The 18333-nt window shown below is 43.9% G+C and overlaps 1 protein-coding gene across 1 annotated transcript in view; it reads left to right on the top strand.

The window, feature by feature from the left end:
• The window catches only part of nrxn2b (neurexin 2b), a 919866-nt gene that overhangs the window by 330903 nt on the left and 570630 nt on the right, over positions 1–18333 (top strand). The gene's annotated exons all lie outside the window — the stretch shown is intronic.

Below are 18333 nucleotides of genomic sequence, written 5' to 3'. Positions count from 1 at the left end.
TACAGTGACTGCAGGTATCACCACCCTTATTAACAATACAGTGACTGCAGGTATCCCCACCCTTATTAACAATACAGTGACTGCAGGTATCCCCACCCTTATTAACAATACAGTGACTGCAGGTATCCCCACCCTTATTAACAATACAGTGACTGCAGGTATCACCACCCTTATTAACAATACAGTGACTGCAGGTACCCCCACCCTTATAAACAATACAGTGGCATAACGACCGAAACCATCAGTTTCATATGCAAATATGGGCGTGACCATTAACTAGCGTTACAATGGCCATGTATACTTTTCACAGAGGATTGGGGAATGTTTGCAATCACAACATTGTAAGATGGTGACAGATGTACTCTTAGCCCCCCCCCCCCCAGTTCAGGGATGGTCGTTTCCTCTTCACATAGATGGCCTCTTTGACTCCCCGTTCAAACTAGCGTTCCCCCCCAATCAAGGATGTGCACATCCTCATCCCTGGAAGAGTGGCCACTGGCCTGTAGATGGTGCAGACTGTGGAGTCCTGGCCTGACGTGTCAGCTCTCCTGTGTTGTGCCGTTCTCTTGGCCAGCGTCTGTTTAGCTTCCCAGATGTACAAGTCACGGCATCCTCCTGGCACTTAACGATGTACACTTTATTGCTTTGTTTATGCCAGGGGACCCGATCCTTGGGGTGGACCAATTTCTGATGCAGCATGTTTTCGAGTTTGAAAGCAGCTGAGATGCAATGTGTGGAAAATACGTGTCTCTGCTGTTCTGATACCCTCGCCACATACAGAATCACCACTGGTTTACCCTTAGGCAGCTGTTGTCCTTCTCCTCTCTTCGATCAGCTGGTGCACTGTTTGGGCCTCTTCCTGGCTTTGACCAACACCCAGTTAGGATAACCACACTTAACCAGGACCTGTTTAATGTGGGATTTCCCCCCGTCCCCGGCCGCCGTGTCGGTTGGGACGTTGTCAGCTCGGTGGTACAGCGTCCTGATGACTCCTGGTTTGTGCTCCAGCGGATGATGAGAGTCAAACCTTCAGTACTGATCAGTATGTGTTGGTTTACGGTAAACATCAACAATCAAATGTCCCCCATCACCATTTGCAATTTCACAGTCAAAGAAGGCTGACCTGTCAGTTTCCACATCCTCCCTGGTGAACTTGATGTGGTTGCCCACAGAGTTGGTGTGGTCCGTAAAATGTGGTACGCCCTGAGATTTAATTTTAACCCAGGTGTCATCCACAAATCTGAACCAATGGCTCGGTGGTGTCCCTGGATATGACATCAGAGCTCTCTCTTCCACTTACAATGAAAATGATCTGACAATATCGGTAGTTGTTGAACTAAGAGCCACATTCAAACCATGAGGATCAATGGAACTGATCCTCAGATTCAGCTCAGGTCGCCACGCCGAATTCGCTGCTTTAGCAAAGAGATATCGCCAAGTACGTGTTAAAACCTGAAAACCTCTGCGAAGGTGAGCAACCCGGCGTCCACCGATGTTTTCACTGTTGTTTATATTCTCTTTGTCTTCCCTGAAGCTCACAGTTTTCACCGTGTCTCTCTCACGGTAAGGCGTGTCCGCTGATTCACAGCGTTATATTCATCATTGACAAGCCCTTCCAAAAGGAAAGGTCAGCATTTGCCGAAGGTTTTCTGATACATCAGGATATTTAAGACCTTCTAAAGCCCCTTCATCCGCCCGTTGCCTCACGGATGCCTACACCCTCGTCACAATTACTCGTAAATGTCAGCAATGATATTGATCAGGCATGAGGTGGTAGAAAACAGAGGTTTTCAGTCTCTAGCAAGGAAATGATCTTCTAAATAATCTTTTAGTATTCTGCAACTTTGTTTTTTCTGTCGTCACAAGTTGTATTCTTTTTTCTTTTTGTACTTCTCACACATCTTCGTCCATTTTACTGTTTTTGTTTTTTTCTCTTTCAAGTCTTATGAAGTTCATTAAGCTTCTACTGGAGTCACAAAAATGTACAAGTTGAACAGAAAACAAGGGGAGAAAAAAAATTTCCTTGTTAGGACACTTGCCAGGCGGTCATGACATGTGTTGCAGCTGTTTTGACAGGTCGCCATTATTTGTGAAACGGTGTAGAGGTTGTCAGATGTGCAGAACCGAGCGTTCCTTTGCCACTTTCAGAGCTCTCTGCCTGTGTGTGAACAGCCGTGATCTCCAGCGCCTCTTAGCAGCTGCGCACTTTTCTAGATACCAGGGCCGGGAGGTCAAAGACCTCCGTGACAACTTTTAGCTCATTAAACAAAAAAAGGCACTTCCTCGACCCAATGCTTTTAAACAGCTGAACACGGTAGAGCTGATACCGCCGCGGTCTCAACATGAACCTTCACCTGTAAATTTTAATACAGCTCTCGACCTGTGCCTCTGCAACGTTTCTTGTAAACTGTACTTTTTGCTATATTCCAATTCAGTCAAGCTACAGCGCTCATGCGACAGGCATGGGTGCGTTCCCATGAATACTGGGAATGCACCCAGCGCGTTACCTGTGCCCCAATCCATAGGGTTAGTGGTTGTGTCAGGAAGGACATCCAACGTCAAACATTGCCAAACCGTTTTTTTTGGGGGGGGGGATTCCCCCCCCCTTTTTCCCCCAATTTTCCTTGGCCAATTACCCTATTTTCCAAGCCATCCCGGTCGCTGCTCCACCCCCTCTGCTGAGGGCTGCAGACTACCACGTCTCCTCCGATACATGTGGAGTCACCAGCCGCTTCTTTTCACCTGACAGTGGGGAGTTTCACCGGAGGGACATAGCACGTGGGAGGATCACGCTACCCCCCCGCCCCCCCCTCCCCCCCGAACAGGTGCCTCGACCGACCAGAGGAGGCGCTAGTGCATTGACCAGGACACATACCCACATCCGGCTTCCCACCCGCAGACACGGCCAATTGTCTGTAGGGACACCCGACCAAGCCGGGGGTAACACAGGGACTTGAACTGGGGATCCCCGTGTTGGTAGGCAATGGAATAGACCGCTACGCTACCCGGATGTCCTCTTTGCCAAATCAGTATGCGGATTGACAAGACCATACCAGATCAGTCAAGGCTCCATGTCAGATCGGTCGAGGCCCAGGTTAACGATTGCCATTGGCGCTGTGCCCTCACAGGGTACTGATGGAAACATTAAAATCCGCTGTGGCTACCCCTGAGAAACGGGGAACAAGCCAGAAGAAGAAGAAGAAGAAGACATAGTAGGTGTATTAATAGTAGTAGTAATAGTAGTAATCAAGCTACAGCCCCTTTAAAACCTCCGTGTGGTGTCAATCTTCTCAGGTTGCAGCCATCTTTGAGTCAGGAGTTAGAATATTTCAAAAAATGAAGTGTAAGATCTAGACATATTCAAGCCACCAATGTCCGTCTTCTGAATCAGATTCATCATTTGGAAATAAAACCAGCCTTCTGAGATTTAACATTACTATACTGTCAAAACTACTCAATCTGTAGTTGTTTCTGGTGACTAACATGAATGGGTAATGCAAGCTAGTTTTGTTGGTGTATTGTTGATTTGCAAAAAGAGGACTCTATTTTCCTCATACAATGAGGGTGGGAGTACTCCTCAGTTTCATTGTACAGATAGATGGGTGTACAAGAAATGTTCCAAATATCTTCACTCCCACAAACACCCTCCACCTTCTGTTAATGACATTAAAATATTGAGTAAATCAATTTACAGTGGATGATTCTTCAGGCTAGTTGCCAGGAATTCCTGTGTAATTAAACAACCCACACAAAACATTAGGCACCCTTTCAGATATAAATGACACAAAAACCCATTGTATTAAAAAAAAAAAAGACTTCTTTTTACTCCTGTAAAACTCCGCACCTCCACACATACTCCTGCTTTTTCTTCATCACAAGGACATGAGCATTCTTACCAAAAGTTTAGTGGTTTATACTACACTTTCCATATGATATAAGATAAAATTGTGCCACTTACCACTAAGGCATACTTTAAATGGGGGTAAATAAGTGGTTAGTAATGACCTTACTAAAGTTTGACTGTACATTTTTCAATGCATTATGAATCAGTAATGAATTTATCAATGCATTATGAATCAGTAATGAATTTATCAATGCATGAGGAATCAGAAGATATCCGAGGAGTGGAGAAGAAGCATACTGGTACCGATTTTCATGAATAAGGGTCATGTGCTGAGCTGTAGTAACTACAGAGGTATAAAGTTGATCAGCCACAGCATGCAGATATGGGAAAGCGTAGTGGAAGCTAGGTTAAGAGGAGAGGTGATTATTAGCAAGCAGCAGTGTGGTTTCATGCCACGAAAGATCACTACAGATGTGTTTTTTGCTTTGAGAATGTTGATGGAGAAGTATAGAGAAGGCCAGAAGGAGTTACATTGTGTCTTTATATTGATGTAGAGAAAGCATATGACAGGGTTCCGAGAGAGGAGGTGTGGTATTGTATGTGGAAGTCAGGAGTGACAGAGAAGTATGTAAGAGTGGTGCAGGATATATATGAGGGCAGTGTGACAATGGTGGGGTGTGTGGTTGGAATGACAGGTGGGTTCAAGGTGGGATTACATCAAGGATCGGCTCTAAGCCCTTTCTTAATTGCGATGGTGATGGACAGATTGACGGACGAGATCAGGCAGGAGTCTGTGGACGATGATGTTCGCGGATGACATTGTGATCTGTAGTGAGAGTAGGGTGCAGGTTGAGGAGAGCCTGGAGAAGTGGAGGTATGCACTGGAGAGAAGAGAAATGAAAGTTAGTAGGAGCAAGACGGAATACCTATGCGTGGACAAGAGGGAGGACAGTGGAATGGTGAGGATGCAAGGAGTAGAGGTGACGAAGATGGATTGGTTTAGATACTTGGGGTCAGCTGTTCAAAGTAACGGGGAATGCAGACGAGAGGTGAAGAAGAGAGTGCAGGCAGGGTGGAGTGGGTGGAGAAGAGTGTCAGGAGTGATTTGTGACAGAAGGGTACCAGCAAGAGTTACAGGGAAGGTTTACAAGATGGTTGTGAGATCAGCTATGTTGTATGGTTTGGAGACGGTGGCACTGACGAAAAGAGAGTATGTAGAGCTGGAGGTGGCAGAGCTGAAGATGCTAAGATTTTCGTTGGGACTGACAAAGGACATGATTAGGAACGACTATATTAGAGGAACAGCTCAAGTCGGACGGTTTGGAGATGACGCAAAAGAGGCAAGATTGAGATGGTTTGGACATGTGTGGAGGAGAGATGCTGGGTGTATTGGGAGAAGGATGCTGAATATGGAGCTGCCAGGGAAGAGGAGAAGAGCAAGGCCAAAGAGGAGGTTTATGGATGTGGTGAAGGAGGACATGCAGGTGGCTGGTGTGACAGAGGAAGAGGCAGAGGACAGGAAGAGATGGATGCGGATGATCAGCTGTGGCGCCCCCTAACGAGAGCAGCTGAAAGTAGTAGTAGTAAGATATTATGAATCAGTAATAATAAATATGTTACAATATTAATATAAATACTTTTTGGGTTGCCAGGTTGGTGGTCCACTTTTGATCAGTTTGAGATCGTCTCCATAGAAATTCTCTCAGGTAGCTCCTGGCGAAGACTGCCGATTCACATTTTCAGCGAGCGATGAAAAAATAAAACCGCTTGAAATTATTATGACGTGCACACACAAAAGTTTATTTGAGGTAATGGTCAAGCTGAGGGTTAAGGTTAGGTTAAGTGGTTGAGTATAGGGTTAATTTTAGATTTTAGATAGTGGTTAAGTTTGAGGTTGAGGTTAGGTAGTGGTTAAGCTTAAAATTAAAGTTAGGTAGTATTTAACGATTTGTGGGTATCCTCACCTAATCACGTAATTTCTGAGAGACTGTCTCTGGAGGTTCTCCACACGTTGGTTCCCAACCTGGCAACTTGAAAAGTATTGTCATTAATGTGTTATGATATCCATCCATCCATTGCCCAAACCACTTATCCTGCTGTCAGGGTCGCGGGATGCTGGAGCCTATCCCAGCAGTCATTGGGCGGCAGGCAGGGAGATACTCTGGACAGGCCACCAGGCCATCACACGACCTCCACACACACATTCACACCTCGGGACAATTTAGTACGGCCGATTCACCTGACCTACATGTCTTTCGACTGTGGGAGGAAACCGGAGCCCCCGGAGGAAACCCACACAGACACGGGGAGAACATGCAAACTCCCCACAGAGGACGACCCAGGACAACTCCCAAGGTTGGACTACCCCGGGGCTCGAACCCAGGACCTTCTTTCTGTGAGGCAACCACACTAACCACTGCACCACCGTACCGCCATGCGTTATAATATCTTATTTCTTATTGCACATAAAGAAATGTGTTCCCTTTAGCCAGCGAGCCTGCCTTTTCCATAGCACACACGTTTTTTTATAGTGTCACTTTACCTGACACCTTCCTTTTTTGTCTCGTGTCAAACCTCGAGACTAAGTAGCGTGGGATAATTGTCACTTGTCAGACACCCAGAGTGGAAATGACAGGAGTGCTGCTGGATGAAAGGGGGTAAAGAAAAAGATGGTGAGAGAGAGGGGAAAAGAGAGAGAGGAGAAGAAAGCATAACCAAAGTGGGAAGTGGCAAGGGAGGAAGGGGTCCACTGTAACACTGTTCATCTTAATGGTTACAAAAGTGGTCATTTCCAAGGTGACGGACAATGAAAGGTTAATCTTAGTTTTTTCTTCTCTTTTTTTCTTCCTTGTATTTATTGCAGCTCTTTATTTCCTTACCACCACAAATTGCCTTCCAAGAACCGAGTGTGAACCTAGAAATCAAGAGATAGACATAAAAGCCTCAGAGACCCTCATTGAAATGCTGACTAAAAGCTTATGGAGATGGCAGTGAATAGATTCAAGTTGAACCCCTCCATCCATCCATTCATCCACCCACCTCCACCATTTCAAAATGCTGACACAGCCAAGGCAGAGAATAACGACAATATAATGTGACCTAAGATACAGTGCACGTCTCTACCACTGAAGGGCCAATTTAACATGCGGATCACATTTCATTCTGTTTTTATTTTTTTTATTCCTACCTCAAAGCCAACTGTGTGCTCCTCTGACAACCTTCAAATGACGTCAAACAAAGCCGCAGCATAAGGGATTAAAATTAAAATGAACGGTGCACTCTCCACATGTGACCTGCAGCTGAGTTTACATGTGGAGGAGCCAGCTGCATCGGATCAAGTGCCTTAAAGAGGTCATATCATCTGCAGAGTTCCAAGCCCAAAGTCCACACCAAAAGGAGTGATTTTCTCTGAAAGGAAACACTTCCTGAAATGGCTCATTTCTAGTCCAGCGTTTTTGTCCATTACTTATCTATGTCACTGCATAATACCTGCAAGCAGCCAGTTCGGCCCACCCTCAAACAAAGTTCAGTAGAGCAGACAGGTCACAGATGAAGGTGCAACACCAGGAAGAATTTGGTTTGCGTGTATCGCAGTGTCAGACCCTGGGCCTATTCTTGATCATGGTTGAAGAATTTTAGTTGTCAATTCAGAACATATAGCTAATAAAGTCAAAGATGAGGAACATGTTCTTTTCTGCTCCCTATCATAAGTCCCACTCCCTATCATAAGTCCCACTCCCTCCCCTTTCATTATAGACTGTCACCTTCACAATGGAAGGATCTGGGAATTCATAACCACTTGGTGATTTAAAAATAAAGAACAGATTTGACTACGTTGACCCGCTAACGACTAGAAACATTTGCTGTCTACCTTTGCCACTACATGACTGGAAATAACCAACTAGTAAAGAAAATGATTAATCTTTTCAGGGATCATCCCAGGATATTGGAGGTTTAAATAGCGCTGAATGCTGTTTTAGATTTCATTGCTTATGGACCAGCTAGTATATATTTGTCACTCTCTGTAATACAAAGTAATGCTAATGATTGAAGCAGCCACTTGCATCTAGAAGGAGTTATTTTGTTGTAATACATAGACTTAAAATATTTGGAAAAATAATACAAATATAGCCTTCCTTGCTTTCTATTCTGAAGAGGTAAATTACTTACTGTCTTAACTGTCACATTCTCATCCATGTGGGAAGGTATAGGTCAGTGTGGTGGTGGGTGTTGGGATCATTTAATTTTTTATTACTTTGGTCTCATCCCTCGAAACAATGCACGGGCACTTGTCAAACAATATAAAATCTGCCACTCCCTTATGTGTGCCTCAAAAACATAATACATAATTGAAATAAACTATTTCCAAAAGTATTTTGCCGAACTTGAACAAAAATTAGGTTGATGGTCATCGTCTATCTTGTTTTTTCCCTTTCATAAAAGATTTCTCGCCACATATCCTCAAGTCACCAGAAATGTCCACAGTGTAGCAAGGATGCTGATTCTGTGACTTCTTGGCCTTGTTCATTCAGTGGTATCTCTAAAATGTGTGAAGCCCAATCCTCCCAAATCCCGACTCCTGAAGACATAGATATGAGTCGTTGTCATCGTCGGCTATTCCTTGTTTGCGAGTATTTCGTTTCTTCTGATTTCTTTTCTCATTTGTTGTGTTGGTATTTCTGATGACTGAAAAGACCGATCCTGGTATGAAACATGCGTCCACACGAGTTGCACTTGGTAGCTGGAGGTGGTCATGGTTGGGCTTGGTGCATCTTTAGTCTTTGTTGTCTGTCCTCTTCATTTCTGTGGCATTCTAGGTCGAACAGTTCTGCAGCAGTCAAGGTGGTTTGGCGTCAGAGATTGTGATCTTACGATTGTTCTTCTGAGGTTTTTGGGTTGATATTGGCCTTCTTCATAGTGTGTTTGAGCTGATCTTTGTAACGTTGCAGAGGGCAGCCATGGGGTCTTTTGCTGGTGCTGATTTCCTTGTAGAGGATCTGTCAGGGAAGTCTGGTGTTAATCATATGGCGCACATGGCCTGTCCATCTGAGCTGATGTTTGATGATTGGTGCTTCGATACTGCTGGCTTGGGCTTTCTGAAGGACTGCAAGGTTGGTGATGTAGTCTTCCCATTTGATGTTCATGATTGATCAAAGCTTCTGTTGGTGAAAGCGCTCAAGTTTCTTGATGTTTCAATGATGCAGGGTCCATGTTTCGTATCCTTAAGAGTAAGGCTGAAACGATGTCAACTTGATACAACATGAGTTTGGTTTGTTGTTTTAAGTTTTTGTTTCTGAAGATGCGGTGGGATAGTCTCCTAAAAGCAACATGGGCAGGATGAATGAGTTGAATGAGTTGCATTGCACTGAGATGAAACTTCCAAAGTAGGGAAAATGATCTAATTGTTCCAGAGGGGTGCTTGAGACGGTGATGTTAAAGTCTGGAAGGGTTGTCCTTGGAGCAGGTTGTGAGAGCACTTTGGTTTTCTGGATGTTGATGATCAGACCAAAGCAGTCATATGTGTTCTTAAAGTTGTTAAATGACTGTTGCGTCTCCTCAGGTGTATGAGCTGGTGAAGCATGGCCACCTGCATTTTGCAGTTCGGTGAGCCAGGTAACATTGGTCAGTCTTTGTGAGTAGAGTGTGGACAGGTTGAAATGTCCTCCATCGAAGCGACACCTGATATCCACTTCTGGGTTGTTTGTTGTTGTAGCTCATGGAACATGGTTGCCAGGTACAGGGAAAAGAATGTTGGAGCAAGTGCACACCCTTTTTTCAGTACATTGGTGATTGGAAACTCTTCGGAGATGTTGTTTTGATGAGATACCTGTCCAAACATGCCATGGTGGAGCACTTGGATGAGTGTTACAAATCAATGGGTATGAATATTTCATGGCTATATCGTGGTTATACGGCCTATAATATTGCATGGCCATAAGCTTATGAGCAAAAAATATAAGAGAGTGAGAGAAAGATAGCTTAAATCTTGGGATATAGATACCCCCCAGACATCTTTAAATACGGGGAGGCTGTCATGTAAGTAATATACGTATGTGCTCACCAAGGAAAGCTCTCTCAATATTGACACACTGACCTTTGGGCACAGAGCCACATAATGAAAAGGAACCCCATATTAACTCATCTGACAACCGCCTGCGCAATGGGAAAGAAAAGTTTCAGTGCAGCAAATAAGGTCAGTTTTTGGGGAATGAGTTCGGTTTACGGCAAATTATAGTCCCTCCATTACCGCAGTGCAATCAACCCCCTGGATCGATACACGCACAAATCACCTTTTCTGGAGAGAAAGGAGGATCACCATTGGGAACAATGTTCTTTTTTCCTCTTGCCTTTTTTTTGTCCCAGCCCAACCAACAACACTTTGGCAGGGCCCTCGTACTAACTAGTCAGCGCTGCAGTCAAAGATTAGCGCTTGGGAAAGTGTCTTTGATACAGTTTTATAACAGAACCGCTGTGCCATTTTATGTTTTTCTTTTAATCTGTTGATCCTTCTGAGAGTATCATGTCAGAGGACTCATTCAGCTAAACTGTTGAGAAAGTCGTGATGTTTTCCTGGCTCCTTTAATAAAGAGCACCACAGATTGTAATATGTTATTGACAGTGTTCTTGCCTCAAGACATTGTACAATCAAAGACTCTGTTCTTTGGTACAATGTGTCAGATGGGAATTTTGAGAGGCTTCTTGATCTATACCCAGAAAGGAATTTACTGGATTTTCCCCAAGCTGAGAACACCTTTTTTTTTTTTCATGTGGAAGTACAGGAGACACTATCTGAAAAGATAAAAACCTCGGAATGAAGTTAAAAATGCAACTGCTCCGCACCATCATAATAAGCAACTCTTCTAGACGGTGCCGAATCCTGGACCCTAACAAAAGCTATGGAGAAAAAAAGACAAGTGTTTGAAATTACAGGATACAGAAGAATGCTGTACATCCCATACGCAGCACACGTCACAAACACTGAAGTGCTGGACAGAGTTAAGGAAGCTATTGGTCACCATGATAGTTCACTGACAGTGATTTAAAAAAGAAAAGGAAATTAAACTGGTTTGGGCATGTTTGCCGAACAGAAAGGACACTAGCAAAGGACATCCTGCAAGGCCTGGTAGAAGGGACTAGGAAGAGAGATAGACCGAGAAAAACGTGGGTAAACAACATTGGAGAATGGCTACAGATGAGCATAGTGGAGGCGGGGAGAGCTGTGATAGATAGGGAGCAGTGGAAGAGACTTGTTGAGGTATCAGCTGTGCTCCTACGACCTCCATAGATTACAGAACTGGTGATGATGATGACAGGAGACAGCTCAGATTGATATGTGAAGAAGATGCAGAGGGAAAATCCATATGAAGTGGGCAGGGGCCTTGGAGATCTGAAAAGTACTAAACCAATAATGAGTTATTGCCTTATCATACCTCTCCCCTCCTCTCTCTGCCCCCGCCCTTGAAGTACCCCCCCACACACACACACACACACCCTTGCATTTTCGATGGCTGTAAGATGTATATAGGTATGTTTGGGTGGATAGAGTAGCACTTGTGGGAGACTAATAGAGGATGACTGTGTTGTGTTTGTACATACATGTGTGGGTCTGGACGGTTGGGTGGTTGCATTCGTATGTATGAATAAGTGATGTGATGTGTCGAGCGGATATGCCAGTGTGTAGTTGTGTGGCTGTTGGATAATTAGACACACAAACGAGCACGCAGAAACACGCACACGCACACAAACACACTTGTGCGTGGTCATTCTATTCACTTGCTCCCCACTAAAACTACCTAATTATGCCCAATATGTAATCCAATCGGCCAAGCAGCAGTATGTTAGGGTTCATTATATGTTGAGTAATGCACTACACAAGTTTGGATGGAGCCATTCATGCAGCTCATCTTATTAAATGACCCCCCTCCTACCCCTACCCCTCCCCTCTCCTAAATCTGAACTCAGTCCAATTTAATAACACATGCTGCACTGCACTTTTATTGCTATATTATCCCGCCATGCCTCTCCAAAAAATTACACTTTTGGGGAGCATCTGCAAAGCACTGATTGTGATTGTTTTCACATATTGCTTAATGCCTTTGATATTTTATTGTTCGAATGGAGGGATACTGCTCATGAATAGCCATGGGTCCTGGTTGATGTTGTCGCTGGGATGGATGGTATAATCTTTTACATGCCTAACCCCCTGGGATGATGTCCCCTGGAGTGTAATGGCATGCTGCTGACGGGGCATATGTCATGCGAATCCAGTCACCCCAATTTAATTCCTATGATGGAGCAGAGATCCCTTACATGCTGACATGAGACGACCACAAGGTCTGATCTTTCATCACTCCCATCATGCGCTTCCCATGATAGTGTCTAAGTGTGTGCGTGTGTGTGTGTGTGCGTGCGTGTGTGTGTGTGTGTGTGTGTGTGTGTGTGTGTGTGTGGCTCCCTTCAATGGATATTGATTCCACATGGGTTGGAATTCCATCCTCCTCCCATGGCATGGCTCAGGCAGGCCAGACGGCCCTGCAAGGTCAATGGAGGCACAGGTTGCAGGGAGTAAAACTTCTTCATACATGAAACGGAGCTGTAGCTCTCAGGGCATCGCTTGTGGTTGGCTTGTGAGAGAGATGGAAGTGGAGGTTGAAGTTGCTGAATCAATCTTGTGCAAAGCTCAGGGTGAGGTATAAGGTATAGAAGTTGAGGATGAAACGAGATTGGCTTTGGATGTCAGCCAAGCTGAGGTTGGATCAAAAAAGAGAAAGGAAGGAGTTTAGCTGGTGGTCCAACTTCCATGTTGGATTGGCGGAAATATAATTCTGCTCTACAAATAAATGAATCCAAAATATCAAGAATAACCCAAATACAATTAAAAACAGTCGAATAAAATGATTCTTTTCTGTGATGCAGCCCTTAGACCTTGACTACTGTGTAGCCTTACATCTCTCTTCTTACCTCTCCACAGGGCTGACTGCTACCTAAGCGGCCCAGCTTTCTGCAAAGAAATTTGATCTGGATGAAAGTTTGATATGTGCCGAGGGTCATTTCTGACTTTACACTGACTTCACATAGGCTTGTAAATACATCAGCATTACCAGAGAGAGAGAGAGCGAGAGAGAGAGGGGGGGGGTATGGCTACGGCTACTGCTGACCCATATGCAAAATATCATCATGATCATCACAGTGAATCTTGCACGATATCGATCAACATCATATCCCCTTACATATTTATACAAAAATACCTTTTAAATACCTTTTTTTATCCAACCAAGTTTAATCACATTGAACTGTTAGGTGATATATAGTATAAGCAAACCAAAACAGTCAGCACTGGTGCTCCCCAGGGCTGGGTCCTCTCCCCACTGCTCTTCTCCCTCTACACCAACAACTGTACCTCCAAGGTCCCAGCTGTTAAACCGCTGAAGTTTGCAGATGACACCTCGGTCATCAGACTCACCCAGGATGGTGACGAGTCTGCATATCGGCGGGAGGTTGAGTGGCTGCATATCGGCGGGAGGTTGAGCAGCTGGTGCTCTGGTGCAGTCAGAACAACTTGGAGCTGAACATACTCAAGACTGTGGAGATGACAGTGGACTTTAGGAGACACCCCTCAGCACTGCTCTCCCTCACAATATCCAACAGCCCTGTGTCAACTGTGGAGACCGTCAGGTTTCGGGGAACTACCGTTACCGAAGACCTGAAGTGCGAGACCAACATCAACTCCATCCTCAAAAAGGACCAGCAGGGGATGTTCTTTCTGCAGAAAATTAAGGAAATTTGGTCTGCCACAGGAGCTGTTGAGCCAGTTCTACGCTGCAGTCATCGAATCTGTCCTGTGCACATCCATCACGTTCTGGTTCAGAGCAGCAACAGGACAGGATAGCAACAGACTGCAGTGAACAGTAAGGAAAGCAGAAAAAAAATCATTGGCACTCCCCTGTCCACCCTGCAGGACTTGTACACCTATAGAACCTAGAAACAGATGAGTAGAATCAGCACAGAACCCCTCCACACACACACACACACACCCAGGACACAGACTGTTTGAACTCCTACCCTCTGGCAAGCGCTACAGAGCAGTGTGCACCACAACCACCAGACAGAGGAACAGGTTTTTTCCCACAGGCCATCTCTCTCATGAACACTTAACAGTATGGTGCAGGAAAAGACGCTTATTATGTAAATATGACACTTTGTAAATAGCCCCTCTGGTCAAGATGTCTCACCTACATATATACGATGTGCACTACCTCTTTAAACCAGATGTGCGATACAAATGTTTGTGCAATACAAATGTACAATTGTAAATACACATACAACTGCTGTATACTGGCTAGACATTATTGCAATTATTGTTGTAGTTGCAACATAGGTATATAATATAATATGTAGTTGTGAGGTGGATGGTAGGTGAATATAGTATATGTATACTTCTGGTACATATAGTGTAATATGGGGGGGAGTATATAGCCTTGTGTATGGGCATGATGGGTTGTGGAGTAGTGGCATGGTAATTGGTATAGTGTATGCTCAATATGGTATATAAGCAATATGATATACTATATGGGTATAGGTTGTTGATTATTCAACCATAACAAAACTCTGTGTAGTAGTGACATACTTGTGCAAACATGCTTGCCTCCAATGTCCTGTTGTTCCATGTACTTGTTTTTTTTTTCTTTTTGTTTGTTGTTTTGAGTGATGTCTGCAAGTACTAGAAGCTGCTGTGTACCGGGGTCAAATTCCCCAAGCGTATAGGCACGCTTGGCCAATAAAGTTGATTCTGACTCTGAAAGTACTTTGCAAATAATACTCAGACCTCATTTTGTGAGACATTTTAGGTAATAAGATTCTTAAAATATGACAGTGTCAGATTCCATCCCAGTATAATGCCACCGAAAGATGACAAACTAGAATACGTATATTGAATTATTACCCAACCCTGAGTGCGTCCTCATCCTCAGCTGGGGTGGCATTGGGGTGAGAACAAGCGGAAAGAGAAAAGACAGAGTACATCTTTATATATATGAGCTTTTCTTTTTGATAGTTGGGGGTCGGGGTCATCTCCTGGGAAATAGGAAGGAGCAATTTTAATGCTCTGCATCATGGAGAAGCATCACTGGCTTGCCACCTTATGACCAGCTTGAGGATGCGAGTGGGGTACTTACTAGTGGGATGGGAGTGGGGTGTATCCCGGTGAAGAACCCACTCCGTTTGAATTGCTCAGAAGTGAGCCATTGGAGACAGAAGAAATAAACTTTAATTGAATGCCGTTGTTCTCAGAGAAAGATCGATGTCACTGTTTGGGTAACTCAGTGATCCACGGCGAGCAGCTTCACGTTGACTCACCGGCTCTGGCCCTCAAGTAAAACTGGTAAAACAAATAAATAAATAAATAAAAAAGATAAATAAATCTTATGGTAGTGTTAGGTTCTAGCCAATTTATTAAAGAATGCTGCTTTGCCACATAACTAGCCCTCTGCCTGTCATCTGCACAGCACTGCGGTGCGACAGTGAAAACAGTCCCCCGCGTCCTTACCCCATTACTACCTGATCCTCTCGAGCGTTATCTCCTCCTCTCAGCTTTCTGTTCATTAAAAAGGCATAAACAAAAAAAGTTTTTTGTTTTGGGGTTTTGTTTGCGGCGCGCGTCTCTCCGCTGTGTGCGGCTCACTTCTCTTCGGCTGACGCTGAGCTCATGGAAGCAATCACAAGCTGTTTGTTGCTTACCGTGAACAAACCCTGTTTTGAGGGGATCCAACTTAATACATAATTGAAAATGGTTGCTTTGGTCCATTTACCACGCTTTTGTTCTTACTACATCAGCAACACAGGGCCCTGCCAGGAGGCTGCTCTAAGGAGATTTGCTCTTTCCCATTTCTCTCTCTCTCTCTCTCTCTCTCTCTCTCTCTCTCTCTCTCTCTCTCTCTCTCTCTCTCTCTCTGTGCATGCATGGCATGAGAGTGATCTGGAGCGAGTGTAATTTCTTTTTTTCTATCTTTCCTTTATTGTAGTACTTTATTAACGTTAGTGGTGTTGGGTTTTTTATGGTTTAGTGTGGTGTGTAAATACAGCAGCGAAAAGGGAGGGGGGTGTTTATGTTTTTGGTCACCCAAGTTTTGCTGGTCGGCGTCTTCGGAGTAGGCATGGAGTCTACCAAACTGACATGGAAACATGGCGTCAGGATAGCTACCTCTTTTTGCTCAGAGGAAGAGTTGTAGTTTGCCAGTAGGTGTTGTTGTCTATAATAGTGTTAAATCTGCTGCTCAGATAGCACTACCGTGATTTTTGTTGATGAGCTTGAAAAAGCAAACAAAGCAGTTGAGAGTGGTGTCATGATGACATGTTTGTACCAGTCTTGCCTCTGACTGTGCCGGCTAAGAGAGTCACGATATCTAATATACCACCTCTCACTAGAGACGATCTGCTGATAAGAGAGCTGTCGACACAAGGTAATGTAGTCTCCTCGACCAGAAAGCTCTCGTCAGGTTGTGTCTCATAGACGACGAGTGAGTGTGATACTGAATAAGAGAGATGAGGAACTGAATCTGGTTTTCAGCGTGGAAGTTGAAGAGTTTGAGAATGTTATACCAGAAAGTTGAGTCAGTTGAAGTTAATATGGACGCAGCGTTTATTGGGAGAAACCTTTCATCACTCATCTAAGTGTCATTCTAAACTGACTGCAGGTATCCCCACCCTTATAAACAATACAGTGCCATAATGACTGAAACCAACAATCAGTTTCATACGCAGATTGCCGTGACCACTAACCAGAGTTAGAATGGCCATGTGTACTATTCACAGAGGGTTGGGGAATAGTTGCAGTCACAGCATTGTAAGATAGTGAAAGATGTACTCTTAGCCCCCCCGTCGGTTCAGGGATGGTTGTTCCCTCTTCACATAGATGGCCTCTTTGTCTCCCCGTTCAAACCAGCGTTCCTCCCTATCAAGGATGTGCACATCCTCATCCTTGTAAGAGCGGCCACTGGCCTGTAGTTGGGTGTAGACTGTGGAGTCCTGGCCTGGCGAGGTCACTCTCCTGTGTTTGGTTTCCCCGATGTACAAATAACGGCAGTACTCCTGGCACTTAATACTTAATACTTGCTCTGTTTGTGCCAGGGGACCCGATCCTTGGGGTGGACTAATTTTTGGCGCAGGGTGTTTTGGGGTTTGAAAGCAACCGAGATGCAGTGTTTGGAACCCCAAAATGTGCATAATTGATGGAAGAGGAGACAACTGTTAAAAATCCTAGTAAAAGAAAACATAATGGTGATAATAAGGCTCCAGATTTAAAAAGGGAGCAGCGATTAAGGCCAGAGGAAAGCAGGTAGTGGAACAGGTGTCATCAGGCTCTGAGTCTGGCATGGATGAGCAGGGTGGAGTGGAAAGTGAATCTTGGACTTATGATGACTCAAAAAGCAAAGAAGGACCATACAATATAGAAAAAATAAAAAAAGTTTCTACAGTCCAAAAAAAAAGGAAAAAAAAGTGAAGGGATAAAAGGTGGGAGATTATTTCTTGTCTCTGCAAGACCACACATGTACAACAAGAAAAAAACAGGTTTCACCGATCAAGCGATGTACAGACTGAAAAAGATAGTTCTAAAAGTCAAGCAAGATCTAAAACATAATGACGATGCTGAAGCAGTCTGAGACATTGTTTTATATTAATTCTTTAGTGTTATCATTTTTTTTCCTTCTTTCACATTCCAGGAGTGATTTTAGAGTTACAGCACAACCTCAGTGGAGAAATAGATGTGAGAAAGCAGACATGTTTATTGAACTGCTAAAACTGAGACGGTAAAGTGTGACTTTTGTACTAGAAACACATAACGATGTTTCAATTGAGACTGAATGGAAGAAGGAATGGGATGGGGAGGTAATTCTGAGTCGCCTGAGTAATAAGAGAGGAAAAGTGGCTGTTTTTCCCCCCCCCTAGAGTTTCTACCATAGTCTTTTAATGTAGAAGAGGTGATAAAAGGTATACTGGTGGTAGTTAAAGCAAGTTTTGAGCATTATGATGTTTTGATAACTGTATACACTTCAACCTCAGGCTCTGAAAGAGTTTTTTTTAATTAAATTGGTATCCTTTTAAATAATTGTTCCTCTGTAGAAATTTTGTTTTAGGAGGAGATTTTAATTGTATAGAAAAGGATGTAGTAGATAGTAACCGCATTGAACCTCATAATGCTTTAAAATGTACAATGACTCAGTTAGTAGAAACTCTTGAGTTTGGCTAATTTATGGGGAGAATTACATTACAAGGAAAGGCAGTATTCATAGTTGCAGAGCAGGTACAGTACCATTTCTTTTGTTAGACTGGATAGATTTTATTGTTTTAAGCAACATTTTAGCATGGTCAAAGGGTGTAGAATAGTACCTGTAGGTTTTACAGATCATTCAATGGTTATTTCTAATGTTTTTGTTGCAAATATCAAACAAAGTGCATGTTGGCAGTTTAACACTGCCTTGCTTATGGGTGTT

Source organism: Lampris incognitus, chromosome 20 (genome assembly GCF_029633865.1).
Source record: "Lampris incognitus isolate fLamInc1 chromosome 20, fLamInc1.hap2, whole genome shotgun sequence".
Taxonomy (NCBI): Eukaryota; Metazoa; Chordata; class Actinopteri; order Lampriformes; family Lampridae; genus Lampris; species Lampris incognitus.
Note: the sequence above shows the minus strand (reverse complement) of the source record. Positions and strands in the feature narration are given on the sequence as shown.